This window comes from Lolium rigidum, chromosome 1 (assembly GCF_022539505.1).
Source record: "Lolium rigidum isolate FL_2022 chromosome 1, APGP_CSIRO_Lrig_0.1, whole genome shotgun sequence".
NCBI classification, from domain to species: domain Eukaryota; kingdom Viridiplantae; phylum Streptophyta; class Magnoliopsida; order Poales; family Poaceae; genus Lolium; species Lolium rigidum.
Window position 1 is genome coordinate 254,387,901 of NC_061508.1, and position 11,554 is coordinate 254,399,454.

An 11,554-nucleotide genomic window follows, 5' to 3' on the forward strand; every position below is an offset into this window, starting at 1 on the left:
GTTGTCAATTCAGCTGCACTGGAAACGGACTTGCTCGCAAGAGTTTATCGAGTAGTACAGCTTTATAGCGAGTAGCAGTAGTGAAATAACAAGCAGCAGAGTAACAGAGACAGCAGTAGTGATTATAGTAAACAGCAGGATTAAAATACCGTAGGCACGGGGACGGATAACGGGCGTTGCATGGATGAGAGAAACTCATGTAACAATCAAGCGAGGGCATTTGCGGATAATAATAAAACGGTGTCTAAGTACAAAGCAATCAATAGGCATGTGTTCCAATTATAGTCGTACGTGCTCGCAATGAGAAACTTGCACAACATCTTTTGTCCTACCAGCCGGTGGCAGCCGGGCCTCAAGGGAATCTACTAGATATTAAGGTACTCCTTTTAATAGAGTACCAGAGCAAAGCATTAACACTCCGTGAACACATGTGATCCTCACAATACTACCATCCCCTCCGGTTGTCCCGATTTCTGTCACTTCGGGGCCATTGGTTCCGGACAGCGACATGTGTATACAACTTGCACGTAAGACCATAAACAATGAATATCATGATGAAACAATAACATGTTCAGATCTGAGATCATGGCACTCGGGCCCTAGTGACAAGCATTAAGCATAACAAGTAGCAACAATATCATCAAGTACCAATTACGGACACTAGGCACTATGCCCTAACAATCTTACACTATTACATGACCAATCTCATCCAATCCCTACATCCCCTTCAGCCTACAGCGGGGGAATTACTCACACATGGATGGGGGAAACATGGCTGGTTGATGAAGAGGCGTCGGTGGTGATGGCGGCGATGATCTCCTCCAATTCCCCGTCCCGGCGGAGTGCCGAACGCGAGACTTCGGCTCCCGAGACGGAGTTTCGCGATGTGGCAGCGTTCTGGAGGGTTTCTGGCGACTTCGACTTCTCCCCGTGCGTTTTTAGGTCGAGGCCGATAAGTAGTCCGAAGGAGGGCGTCGGAGGCCGACCGAGGGGGCCACACACTAGGGCCGCGCGCCCCCCTCCTGGGCCGCGCCGTCCTAGGGTGTGGGGCCCTCGGGCCTCCACCTGAATTTCCCTTCTGGCTCCGTAAGTGTTCTGGGAAAATAGGGCCTTCTGTATAAATTCCGAGGTTTTTCCTGAAAGTTGGATTTCTGCACAAAAACGAGACACCGGAACAGTTCTGCTGAAAACAGCGTTAGTCCGTGTTAGTTGCATCCAAAATACACAAATTAGAGGCAAAACAATAGCAAAAGTGTTCGGGAAAGTATATACGTTTTGGACGTATCAGCTCCCCCCAAGCTTAGCTTATTGTTTGTCCTCAAGCAATTCAGTTAACAACTGAACGATAAAAGAACTTTCACGAACACATTTGTTCATATGATGTAAATATTCTCATGCTATGGCTAACACTTAGGCAGTTCATAATAAGATACATGCAAATAGGATCATCTAATAGCTATATCAATCATGGAAAGGTACCAACAATTAATAATAAGCATCATGAATCATGTATATAAGCAGGATTGCAATGTTCATAAAAGAGTATGATAGAGTGGTATCTCGCTTGCCCATATTTGATCAGCAAAACATAAATGCTCAGGCACCTCTGAAGTTCATAGAAAGACTAGAAATAGTGATTGTCAAAGATAAAAGCATCAAAATTATACCACAATCAATCATATTTTGAGACAAGCATATTACACTAAGAATGACAGTTGTGCTCTCAAGAAAGTGCTCAAAGAAAGGATGGAGACACAACATAAAAGTAAAAGATTGACCCTTCGCGAGAGGGAAGCAGGGGATTAACATGCGCTAGAGCTTTTCATTTGTAAAGCGGGAGTAAAATTATTTTGAGAGGTGTTTGTTGTTGTCAACGAATGGTAATGGGTACACCAACTACCTCGCCAACCGGACTTCCAAGAGCGGCTCCCATGAAGGACGTTATCTCTACCAGCAAGGTAGATCATCCCTCTTCTCTTTTGTTTACACACGTATTTTAGTTTTATTATGGGTGACACTCCCCCAACCTTTGCTTACACAAGCCATGGCTAACCGAATCCTCGGGTGCCTTCCATCAATCTCATACCATGGAGGAGTATCTATTTGCAAAATTAAGTTGCTTACCGATGAATCGAGCAAAACATGTGAAGAGAATTATTAGTAAAGTTTGATTAATCGGGGATGGGAACCCCATTGCCAGCTCTTTTTGAAAAATTATTGGATAAGCGGATGTGCCGCTAGTCCATATGAAAGTCCGTCAAGAGTAAATGACAAGGTTGAAAGTTAAACACCACATACTTCCTCATGAGCTATGAAACATTAACACAAATTGAGAAGCATTTTGAAGGTTTAAAGGTAGCGCATGAGAATTTACTTGGAATGGTTTGAAATGCCATGCATAGGTATTTATAGTGGACACTTTGGAATAACTTGGTTTTCATGTGTTTGGAAGCACGAGCAGTGTTCCCGCTCAGTACAAGTGAAGGCTAGCAAAAGACTAGGGAGCGACAAATCAAGAGAGCAGGAATCGTCATAATCATGCTTGCGGCAAAATAAATTAACCGAGGCATAAAAGTGATACAAGAACTCGAAGCAATGTAAATCATTGAGGCTTAATTGACTCTTGTTCAGTCATATGCATGCGTGAGCATGTGCCAAGTTAATTCAAACAAATTATTCGAGAGGAGGATACCACAATATCATACCTATCTATGAATAAAACAATGCAAGCAAACATCCATGACATGCTACTCATATTAATAAATTGGAGCTAAACATGAGAGATCATGAACTACTAGACTTTATTAAATGACATATACCTCACATGAACCAACCAAGCATGCTCACATGGATGAGTATATGTACAAAAATGAAAACAAATAGAGTTCATACCAGCCTCTCACCACAATCAGATTGTCGAATATCGTCATTATTGCCTTTTCACTTGTGTAGCTTGGATAATATGAAATGAAAACCACGCTCCAGCCACCGAAGACCATTGAAATCATAATGAACTTTACAAAACCAAAGAAGAACAGCAAATATTTTTGGTGTTTTTGAATTTGGAAACAAGAACAAAAGAAAACAAGCAAACAAAGCAAAATCTTTTTGGATTTTCTTATAGCAAACTAGCAATAGCAAATAAAGCGAAACAAATGCAAGAAACCAAAATAAACAAATGGTGAAGAGAAACAACAGAAATATTTTTGGTCTTTTTGTGTTTTAGGAAAGAAACAACGCAAGAACAAGAAAATGAAAACTAAAAGAAACACAGAAAAGCGAGATGGCAGAAATCTGAACTTGACAGCAGTACAGAAATCGATTTTTACAAAAATCTTCCGTTGCTCATCTCGAAAAGTGTTCAACTAATGAAAGTTAGATAACAATCTGGGGAACATGCACAAAAATTGGCAGCTCAAAATAACATTCTGGCTGTGCGCACGAATTTTTCTAGTAACAGTCCAGAATCTGTTTTCAGGCAGCACTTCCCCAAATATCATCTCCCTCTCATTAGAAAACCACTCAAAGAAACTAAACAAGTATGTACAAGTATCCAGCAACCATAATATGCAAAGAATGAGTGATGCCGGTATAACTCCCCCCAAGCTTAGGCTTTTGGCCTAAGTGGAGATCAACCCCAACGAGGGTCTGGGTTCCATGCCGGTGGATCGTACATGGAGTAGTCATAATAAGGTACCGATGCAGAAGAAAAGCGTGGAGGCTCCTCATGCCCAACTTGTTGATGCGAAGAACTTGCTGCATCTAATGACGAGTCGAGGTGTTCCTCGAACTCATCCGTTTCGTCTCTTGCACGATGGCCATCTCTCTCTATGTATGCCTTCAGTTCACCTTCCGTGATTGACCAATCCTCCCTGGAATCAAGGTTAAACAGAGCAGGTGCAGGCAATCCTACTAATTTTTCAGTTTTCTTAGTTATTGTCCAAGATTTCTTGTAAAATGTTATTCCGTAAGACAGGTTGCTCAAATTAGACGAATCAGAAACAAATTCATGCTTAATCATGGAGACTATATCAAGTTTCTCTATGGGGAGTTGAATATCAAGATGGTGAGGTTCTACATTATGCATAGCTAATAAGCGAGAGGCGATGAGACCTCCAAAAATTCCTCCCTTCTCACAGTTAGTAGCAAGTCTGTTGGCTATCAAAGCACCCAAGTTATAAGTCCTATTACCTTGTAATGCAGCAGCTAGAAAGGCTAGATCCTGGATAGATATTTTACTTCCATTCTTTCTTGCTAGAACGCACTTGGTAATGAAATAAGCAAAGTAACGAATAGCTGGGAAATGAATGCTACTGATTTTACCACCATCCTCCGAGAAACCGTTGCGGTCGGAAACCCACCGGCGAGCAACGACGGGCAACACAAGAGAGCCGGGAGGCTCCCGGGATTGCGGCTGACCCTGGTCCCTCGGGCGACGGCCCGCAATGCCTTCTGGCACACGCGTCCTGGTGCTTACGAGGGCGTGCCACCTGACCTATACCTGGTCAGGAAGGTGATGGATTGCTTCGACTAGTTTCCTGCATGGCAAACATGTAAACATTAAATACGAGCCCCGATCGGCTTTTAAGTTGTTCTGCGGATCGTCTCAAAGAGCCGATTGCCCCACGGTTCATGTTAGATTTATAAGGACATGGTGATCATGCTTTCTCAATATCAAGCTAAGCTAATCTACGATAGTCTAGGGTTTTCACCGTATAATCGGAACATCCTATGCGTAATTGAGCCTAACAGATACGTAAGATGATAGAAAACCAGCACTAAAGAGGCCTAAAAACCAACGTGAAGTTGATCCCCGGAACAATCCCTCTAGAGCTTAGTAAACCACACCTTACGCACTACCGGATCCTTCAACCCGTTTATAAGGCCTAACCATACGGATATCAAACCAATCCTTGAAGAACAAGGAGCAACTATAACGGATTAGATCTACTAAATAATGAACAAGCAAGGTGCTGCCCTTACACCTAAAATAGGTGTAAGGGCAGCTAGATATCGAGGGGAAGCATAGCTAAACAAGTGCATCGTGAAAGCATTGTGATCAACCCCAAAACACCTAAGATAAGGGTGTTGCTCGCAATCAAAAAGGCTTCAGCACGAGCAACACCAAAAATGAATAAACTGATACTGCCTAGATCGCAAGATGCGATCTAGGCAGCATGTTGCTTACCCGGGAGAAACCCTCGAAACAAGGGGTGGCGATGCGCCTAGATTGATTTGTTGTGAACGTGATCGTCCTCCTTCTCAATAACCCTAGATACATATTTATAGTCCGTAGACTCTCTAACTTGGGAAAAAACCCAACCGTGTACGAGCTAAACTCTATCTCTTAATTCTAACCGACACGTATCCTACTATATTTACAGATACACGGGCAATCTTGCCCAAACTTCTTGTACAAGGCCGATTCGGGAATATTTTCCATGCAAATCCTCTAAGCCCATTTAATCACGGCCCATCTCCAGACTTGGTTAAATTCTAGTGATAACAGAAACTTCTTCCATGACAAATCATCTTGAAGAGGTCCAAGAACTCTTGCGGCAATCCCTTTATCTTCTTGCATGATCCCCACTGCGGCACTCTGATTGCTGCACAAAAATCATTGAATGGCAAGTTGACAGTTTTATTATAAATTTTGTATTGGACCATGGGGTTAGATCGTGACCAATTGAATTTAAAATCCTGCACTACTGACATAGTCAGTTTTGCATATTGGCATGGTTCACCATCAACAAAACCATCCAACCCTGCACGAGAGATTAAACTTTGAACATCATGCAAGATCCCTGCACTTCTCATAAAATCCACGCACGGATAGTAAGTGGGGTATACTCCTTCTTCTCGGTGAACTCTCATGACCTGTTGCACCTCCAATTCCTGTTGGTCGAGTTGGTGCCTACTCCCTTCCATTTTCTGAAATTTTTCAACAAACAATATAAAACTTGATTTGGTGACATATAATTGAAGGAAACTACCATAGGAACTTGCTAGAGTACTAATCATGCATCAAAACTAGTTTCTACCACTTAGAACAAGCAGGCAAGCTCACTAAACATGTTACCTACAACAGTAAAATATGCAAGATATACTCCACCAAACAAAATTCTACTTGGATAATCGAAGGAGTCACATACCGAAGAGCAAATGTGCCAAATCTCAGACAGAAATCTGGGCTGAGCAAAGAGATTGAGAAATCTGGAGTTCTTGAGCAAAAACACGAGTGAGAGGAAGCTGATGTCGATTTTTTCGGGAGAGAGAAGAGTGTGGGAGGAAGAGATGCTAAAGTAGGGTAAAGGGGGGCCCACACACCAGGGTGGCGCGCCCCCCTTGCTGGCCGCGCCAGCATGTGGGGTGCCACCCTAGGGTGCCCCACTGGTCATCCCCAGTGTGCTCCCGTGTGCCTCGTCGAAAAATAGGACCAACGGTATAATTTTTGTGAATTTTTGAAAACTTTGAAAAATGCACATTTCTGGGTATTAAGTTTATTATTACTGGCCAGGATTTTTTTTGAAATCTCTAATTAACTAAAGAACTTTGCAAAATAGAAGTGCTACAACAAGTAGAGTAAGTGGAGGAAGAAAGAGATGTTGTTTACCTCCTCTATGCATATAAAAAGTATTTGTTAACAAGGTTGATCAAGTCTTGCCACCAAATAAATTTTACATAGCATAAGAAGAAATAAACCTCAAATCAATCATGTTACCTTGTATTGTATTGATATGGATCCAATCACAAGAGTTTGATATCTTCTTTAGGCTCATATATTGGACAATCAATAGTTCCCACTTTGATAGTTCTCACATTAGAAATTGTATTAACTCCACATGCTTTTTCAATTCTCTTGGGGAAATAGACGGTGTGCTCCTTATCATCAACATTGAAAGTAACCTTTCCTTTATTGCAATCAATAACAGCCCTCGCGGTGTTAAGAAAAGGTCTCCCAAGAATAATAGACATATTATCATCTTCAGGCATTTCCAACACAACAAAATCAGTTAATATCAAGCAGTTATTAGTAACTTGAACAGGAACATCCTCACATATACCAACAGGAATAGCAGTAGATTTATCAGCCATTTGCAAAGATATATCAGTAGGTATCAACTTATCTAAGTAAAGTCTCTTATAAAGAGAAAAAGGCATAACACTAACAACGGCTCCCAAGTCACATAGAGCAGTTTTAACATAATTATTCTTAATAGAACAAGGAATAGTAGGTATACCTGGGTCGCCCAACTTCTTTGGAACTTTGCCATTGAAAGAGTAATTAGCAAGCATAGTGGAAATTTCCTCATTGGGGATTTTCCTTTTGTTAGTAACAATATCTTTCATATACTTTGAATAAGGAGGCAATTTAATTGCATCAGTCAAAGGGATTTGCAAGAATAAAGGTTTCATCCAATCACAAAATTTATTATAGTGTTCTTCTTCCTTTGATTTTAGTTTCTTAGCAGGAAAAGGCATTTGCTTTTGCACCCAAGGTTCCCTTTCATTACCATGTTTCTTAGCAATGAAATCTTCTTTAGTATACTTTTTGTTTTTATCTTGCTTTTCATGTTCATCTTCAACTTCTTCTTTATCAGAAACATCATTCTTATCATTACCATTATTATTATCATGTTCATTACCACTTTCAGTTTCAGCATCAGAAATAGAAATACTATTAGGATCATTAACAGGTTCAGAGGATTCTACAACATTTTTATGTTTCTTCTTCTTTTTCTTAGAAGGAGCTCTAGGTTCAATGCATTGAGAATCTTGTTCAATTCTTTTGGGATGCCCTTCAGGATATAGAGGATCCTGGGTAGAGACACCACCTCTAGTTGTTACTTCATAAGCATGTTTCTCCTTAGAATTATTTTGTAATAAGTCATTTTGCACTTTAGTGAGTTGATCAATTTGAGTTTGAACCATTTGAAAATGTTTAACAAGCATCTTAACATCATTGGAGGTTCTCTCCACAATATCATGCAAATTGATAATAGCTTGAGAATTTTCCATTAGATGATTCTCTACTCTCATATTAAAATTTTCTTGCTTAACAATATAATTATCAAACTCATCTAAGCATTGTGCAGGAGGTTTTGAATACGGAATATCTTCCCTAGTAAAGCACTGAAGGGAGTTTACCTCAATCATGGATGAAGGGGGAATTATCTCACATATATCTTCTATGTGAGGTAGATTCTTCACATCTTCAGATTTAATACCTTTCTCCTTGAGAGACTTCTTGGCTTCCCTCATATCTTCATCATTCAATTTAATTAAACCCCTCTTCTTCAATATTGGCGTTGGAATTGGTTCAAGCGTAGTCCAATCATCATGATTCCGGCCTATTTTAGCCAATAATTCTTCAGCTTCGTCTGGAGTTCTTTTCCTGAAAACACAACCAGCACAACTATCCAGGTATGCCCTAGACTCAATGGTTAGTCCACTATAAAATATATCAAGTAGATCATTCTTTTCTAAATCATGTCCAGGTCGAGCTCTGATAAGAGAACAAAATCTTGCCCAAGCCTCGTGCAATTTCTCTTCATCTCCCTAGTCAAATCTATAAATTCTCTCGTAAAGCAATATGTTGAGCACTAGCAGGAAAGTATTTTCGAAAGAAAACATCACGCAAATCAGTTGGATTTTTAATAGAACCAGGAGGCAAATTATTATACCAAGTTTTAGCATCATCCTTTAATGAGAAAGGAAAAAATTTAGTGACAAAGTAAGTACGCATCTTGATATCATCAGAAAACAAGCTACTCATAGAAGAAAGTTCAATCATGTGTTCTACAGGACTTTCTTTTTCAGTACCACAAAAGGGTGCTTTCTCTACAATAGCTATATGAGATAGATCAAGAGAAAAATCATAATCTTTATCCTTAATGCATATAGGAGATGTGGCAAATTTAGGATCAGGAGATAACTTATGTCTAACAGTATATTGTGTGAGAAAATTTTTAATTTTACTTGCATCAGCAGTAGCATTGCATCTATTAATAAGATCATCATTAAGCTCCACATAATCTTCATCGGGATCATCACTAGAATAATCAAGTTCGGGTGAACTAACAGTGTAGTAGCATCGGAGTTTCAGCACTTTCAATTTGTCTAGACCTAGCAATTGTAGCATCTAGAAAGGATCCCAATGAACCACTATCATCAAGCACAGCAGAAACATTATCAATATTATGAGAGTTTTCAGATTCAGCAGAAGTACCAGCATGTGAAGCATGTGGTGGTGAATCAAGAGCAGCTGAGGTACTCAGAGTTGTACCTTTTCTTGTAGTGGATGGTAATATGGCGACTTTAGGATCGCGAGATTTACCCATGATGGAGAATTTGCAGCGAACAATATCAATCCAAGTGAACTTCCAAATAAAGCTATGATCCCCGGCAACGGCGCCAGAAAACAGTCTTGATGACCCACAAGTATAGGGGATCGCAGCAGTCTTCGCGGGTAGTAAAACCCAATTTATTGATTCGACACAAGGGGAGACAAAGAATACTTGAAAGCCTTAACAGTGGAGTTGTCAATTCAGCTGCACCTGGAAACAGACTTGCTCGCAAGAGTTTATCAGTAGTAACAGTTTTATAGCAGTAGCAGTAGTGAAATAATAGCAGCAGAGTAACAGAGACAGCAGTAGTGATTATAGTAAACAGCAGGATTAAAATACTGTAGGCACGGGGACGGATAACGGGCGTTGCATGGATGAGAGAAACTCATGTAACAATCAAGCATGGCATTTGCAGATAATAATAAAACGGTGTCTAAGTACAAAGCAATCAATAGGCATGTGTTCCAATTATAGTCGTACGTGCTCGCAATGAGAAACTTGCACAACATCTTTTGTCCTACCAGCCGGTGGCAGCCGGGCCTCAAGGGAATCTACTGGATATTAAGGTACTCCTTTTAATAGAGTACCGGAGCAAAGCATTAACACTCCGTGAACACATGTGATCCTCACATCACTACCATCCCCTCCGGTTGTACCGATTTCTGTCACTTCGGGGCCATTCGTTCCGGACAGCGACATGTGTATACAACTTGCAGGTAAGACCATAAACAATGAATATCATGATGAAACAATAACATGTTCAGATCTGAGATCATGGCACTCGGGCCCTAGTGACAAGCATTAAGCATAACAAGTTGCAACAATATCATCAAAGTACCAATTACGGACACTAGGCACTATGCCCTAACAATCTTACACTATTACATGACCAATCTCATCCAATCCCTACCATCCCCTTCAGCCTACAGCGGGGGAATTACTCACACATGGATGGGGGAAACATGGCTGGTTGATGAAGAGGCGTCGGTGGTGATGGCGGTGATGATCTCCTCCAATTCATGTCCCGGCGGAGTGCCAGAACGGAGACTTCTGGCTCCCGAGATGGAGTTTCGCGATGTGGCGGCGTTCTGGAGGGTTTCTGGCGACTTCGACTTCTCCCCGTGCGTTTTTAGGTCGAGGCCGATAAGTAGTCCGAAGGAGGGCGTCGGAGGCCGACCGAGGGGGCCACACACTAGGGCCGCGCGCCCCCCTCCTGGGCCGCGCCGCCCTAGGGCGTGGGGCCCTCGGGCCTCCACCTGAATTGCCCTTCTGGCTCCGTAAGTGTTCTGGGAAAATAGGGCCTTCTGTATAAATTCCGAGGTTTTTCCTGAAAGTTGGATTTCTGCACAAAAACGAGACACCAGAACAGTTCTGCTGAAAACAGCGTTAGTCCGTGTTAGTTGCATCCAAAATACACTAATTAGAGGCAAAACAATAGCAAAAGTGTTCGGGAAAGTAGATACGTTTTGGACGTATCAGTTACCGTGCTTTACAAGGAGGGTCCGGAAAACTGGAGTTCCTTCAGGGTTTAAGTTACCCGATAATTTCAAAAAATTTGATGGCCTGCAAGATCCCGAGGATTGGCTAGTCGATTACCTCGAGACGGTGAAATTGATAGGTGGAACCAGAGCAACAGCCATGCAGAGCATTCAAGTACACCTAAGTGGAGCCTCAAGATCTTGGATAAAGAAGCTTCCTCCAGGCTCCCTCGACAGCTGGGATAGTTTTGAGGATGTGTTCGTCAAGAATTTCCGATCCACCTGCAAAAAACCTGCATCACTAGAGGAGTTGAGATCATGTCGACAAAAGCACGACGAGTCAATGAGGAAATACATCCAGAGGTGGAACATTATCAAAAACTCGGCAGAGAACATATCTGACGAGAGAGCAATAGATGCGTTCGTGGCAGGAATTCGACTAGGAGATTTCGTCGGAGACATGGGGAGAACTAACCCAAGGACAGTGTCAGCACTAATGGAGATAGCAAACAGATGGGAAGATGGAGAAGATGCTGTTCACAATAAGCGACACAGGTCACCAGAGGAGGACCGTAGCCGAAATTTCCAAAATAGGCGACGATTTTCTCGGCAGTTCTCGAGTTACGATGCTCCTGGCCAAATATCGGCTGGGTTTAGAGGAAACACTGGAGGAAACAATAGAGATGAATATCAAAGGAGTAACGAACAACGAGGCGACAATAGAAATGA